The sequence below is a fragment of the Cherax quadricarinatus genome, unplaced genomic scaffold (genome assembly GCF_038502225.1).
Source record: "Cherax quadricarinatus isolate ZL_2023a unplaced genomic scaffold, ASM3850222v1 Contig1, whole genome shotgun sequence".
Taxonomy (NCBI): domain Eukaryota; kingdom Metazoa; phylum Arthropoda; class Malacostraca; order Decapoda; family Parastacidae; genus Cherax; species Cherax quadricarinatus.
In genome coordinates this window covers 527,483-531,814 of record NW_027195027.1, presented here as the reverse complement: position 1 = coordinate 531,814, position 4,332 = coordinate 527,483, and the positions used below count along the sequence as shown (strand labels likewise).

General features: G+C 42.7%; 1 long non-coding RNA gene across 1 annotated transcript; it reads left to right on the top strand.

The window, feature by feature from the left end:
* The first annotated feature begins 261 nt into the window (after positions 1-261).
* On the top strand, positions 262-4,012 carry LOC138851122 (uncharacterized). Its single transcript, XR_011390996.1, has 2 exons — positions 262-465; positions 915-4,012. It is a non-coding gene; the product is annotated as an uncharacterized lncRNA (long non-coding RNA).
* Positions 4,013-4,332: the final 320 nt, after the last annotated feature.

Here is a 4,332-nt window from a genome sequence, read left to right as displayed (position 1 = left end):
TCTGAACCATTCACCTACTTATCTGGTAAAGTTTGCATTTGGTTTGGTCAACATCTGGTGGTGGTGATTTAACCTGCCAGAGATACTTGTATCCCAGCTGGAACCGGGCGGTAGTGGCATCCATAAGTCTGGTTATTTTCGTATTACTGTTCTCAGACTGTTAACTGACAACCCAAGACTGCTATCTACTCCCTCTCAGAAAGCATATAACTTAGCTAATTCATCAGTTCTATCATGCATCTGGAGAGAGAATCACTTTAGCCTAGTCCTGTCATTTCATCTACAGGTCAGCTACTGCTTGAGCAGGACCGTGTGGAGGAAGCGGTAGGGTCGTGGCTGAGAGCAGCTCTGCTGGACTCCACTGACCACACTGCTGCCTTCAACGCTGCCACCGCCCTCAGGCTCTCCGGCAGGAACCAGCACGCTGAGACCTTCTACAGGAGAGCTGTCCAGCTGCGACCAAAAGTCAGGATCCCCAACTTTTTGTATTAATCTTACTGGGAAACGCTTAGCTCGTAAGGGCCAAGCAGCGCCTGTAGAATGGGAGGTATTCATATTTGATCCAAGGAAGTGGAGAGTAGCGACAGTTCATTGGATCAAGAGACTAGCTTTGTGTTTAGATAAATAAAGATAATAATTATTTTATTATTATTTCTATTACTATTATTATTCTTACTGTTATTACTAATACTATTACAAAATCATTAATTTTCATATTAATTTTGTTATATTCAAGAAAAAAGTTAACGTTTGCTTAATGGGACGAAAAGAGGCTTGATCCGAGAAGAGGGCAGCTCCAAGTCCTTGGGTCAAGAACCCATAACCAGCCTGAAGTCACACCCCCACGAAGGGGTCACTATCTTTATCAACATTTCCTCTCCCCATAAAACATTTCTCTCTCTCTCTTCTTTCAGGATGTGTCGAGCCACAGAAATCTGGGCGCCATTCTGCACCTGAATGGCAAACTGGACGAGGCACGGAAGCACTACGATGAGGCACTGGCACTGGCTCCCGGGGATCCCCAGACCACTACCAACCTGCAGAGGCTGTCAGCGCTGGTTAACAAGAAGGGAGTTTCCTAGTGGGCCTCCGGCAGGGACCACGCAGGTGGTGTTGCGCAGTATTTAACGATCCCCTCATATATCACGAGCTCAATTCGTAGGTGATCCCGGGTACAATGTTACAATGTACGTTGCATTGATGAAGGATCCGTAGTATTCCTGTTTATCTGTAAGAGTTATACTCAGACGATGAGGACCAAGACAGTCATCGTTCATCTGTCTGCTGAAAGTTGTCAAGCATCAGAAGCAAACGGCGCTGTGATTCTCATAATCGCGATGATTATAGCAACGACTCGACACAGATCAATATATTTAATAGACGGCTTTAATACTGCCCTATTATATCCCTCGAAATCATTCAACAAGTTTTTAAAAAAACATTAAATACTTCATTATTTTTAAAGGGTTGCCACTGGGAACTGACAAGGGAGATGGAGAAGCTAGAAATCTCTCTCTGAACACTTCTCCGACTTCATATTACCTATATTTTACGTTACTGATGACGGCATATATTTCCTACTGAGAAACTTCAATTTGTACATATTATCAGCCTTCCATAGTTATATTGTGGGAAGTTTCCTTTGAAGACACGAGAAAGTGTTGCTTGTTCCATGGTGTGAGGAAACATGAAAAACACATCTGATGTGATTTTTTTCGTTTTTTGCTGGGTGGACCAGTAAGCCAGCAGGTGACCTTGGTCACATGACCAGAAGCTCCACTGAGCGGGTTATTGCATGACTAACACCAGCAGCAGGAGACTTCCTTTTCCAGTTTCCATGATAAAAACACTACTACAGGAGAGAACACACCCACAATCTCTAATTAAAAACTTCCAAGTCTAGTTCTTGGTGTACCATATGATGACAATCCTGTATCTAGACTCTTGTTCTCAGAGTGATATCAGATTTCACTCATCAATATTCATCTTTCTGTGGCTGTTCTTGGGGAAATTCACACTCTCGAAGACGTGTCCCAAAGTTCTTCTGTGTCCCTCTATGGTAAAACTGCGTATTCATCGGTGTTCTGTGTGATATTTGTTAATATTTTTTTTCGCTAATATTGCATTATTATCAAATAATCGCTTTCAACGTGAGTAAAAATCCTTCATAAATTGTTTACTCCTAAAAAAAATGGATAATGCGGCCATTTGTGGTCAAGAAATGACCAGGTTTTTATCCTTTCTTACGACGCTCCCGGGAACAGTATGAAGCCCAGTGAGATTAAGGTTAAATTTACAGTAAATTTTATCTATATAGTATTGTACGTTTACATAAGGAGAAGGATTCAAAGTTAATGTAAGGTATCGCATCCACCATCGTCTCCAAAACTGCGCGTCAGCACACCCAAAATTCCTCTTCTACGGCCACAATGTTGACTTGAGGCTCGCGCACTTCTGGAGTCTCAGCGATGCTCTTTTTTAACGAATAATCATAATTCTGTGTCATATTTTGGACATTCCTTAACATCAGTCTGTGATATTTGCCAAGAAGAGATTATTTCATGACATTATGGCACCAGTTTATCCTCCCCACTCTCACTACTTCATAGGTTGTATGATACCCATTGATCAAGACATGTACATTAGTTTATCTTTTGAGGAGCAACGATGGCGTAGATGTGGGTAAAACGCTACATGTTCGCTTCCACTGAGCAACAGTGTGCGCCCATCAGCGGCCAATGTACAAACTCCATCATTTCTCTGGTTCCAAAGTGTGACGAGAAAATGTATCAGTCAGGTTTATTTACCTTCGTCTGCCTCACCTCTGTCTATTTGCAGTGTCTGGATATGATGTACAGACCTCTTGAAACTCTCCCAGTGGGTCCTGAACCAACACTAAATGATCTACGGTCTCTGACCTGACCCGGTAATTCACTTGGATCATGCAAATTTTCGTATTTACCCGCTATGTTGTACATATTCTGTAGATTTTCAACATGAGAGGTATAAATTTTAAAGCCTTTTAGACAACTGTATAGTTAACTCTTCGACTTCTTTAGTGAGTTTCTTTGCTTTTCAGTAAGTCAGCAAGTAATGCCGTATTTTCTTAGCATCAAAAGAAACTCAGTAGATCTTGCATTAACTCACCACGTGCTCGAGTAGTCGACCAAAGTCGCTAGTTACTTCACCAGGCCTAGAGCAACTTGGTCGTAGCTGCAAGACTCACCCCCAGATTTAGTAGACACACCACTTCATAGTACAAGACATCAAACAGGTACTCACAAAGCAAAAGGTGTCACCAGGTCAAGGACTCTTGGACACCAGACCTGGTAGTAACCATAACTATTGTTTTTATTAAGGGCCACGAAACCTAGTAAACGAACTGGCTGTTATAAACTCTAAGAGATACAGAAGTGATAACAGAAGGGGACCAGTACACCAACTGAATCATCGAATTCAACGAAGGTTCGAAGTAGTAGGACAAGAAGAAACGAAATGGCTGAGGTATCGAACTCTACGAGGCTTCGTAGAAGAAGAAAAAAAACTAACTGGTCGAGGTATCGAACTCCACGAGGCTTCATAGAAGAAAAACAAACTGGCCGAGGTATCGAACTCCACGAGGCTTCGTAGAAAAAAAAAATGAACTGATCAAGGTATCGAACTCCACGAGGCTTCATAGTAATATGACAAGAGGCGAACTGGTCGAGGCATTGATTTGCACGTGTCCTCGAAGTACAAAAACAAAGTTACCAGTGAACGACATGACGGAGGCAGACAAAGACTAAAATCATTCTCATAAGATTGTTGACTCACCCTGTATTAGACTTCCAATATTTACACACCTGGATCATAACATTTTCTCGCCATTACGCACCAGTGTGATTAATATCACGAATATCTACGATGGTTCGTAGGAACGATTACATTTATTATTGCAGAGATCTGTGTGTGTGTGTGTGTGTGTGTGTGTGTGTGTGTGTGTGTGTGTGTGTGTGTGTGTGTGTGTGTGTGTTTGGGTACAACAGTGTCATCACTCTGATATGTGTATAACCTGTGTACAGCCAGATGGTGAGACACGATAACCTGTGTACAGCCAGATGGTGAGACGACATAACCTGTGTACAGCCAGATGGTGAGACGCGACAACCTGTGTACAGCCAGATGGTGAGACACGATAACCTGTGTACAGCCAGATGGTGAAGACACAACCAGTGTACAGCCAGATGGTGAGGACACAACCAGTGTACAGCCAGATGGTGAAGACACAACCAGTGTACAGCCAGATGGTGAGGACACAACCAGTGTACAGCCAGATGGTGAAGACACAACCAG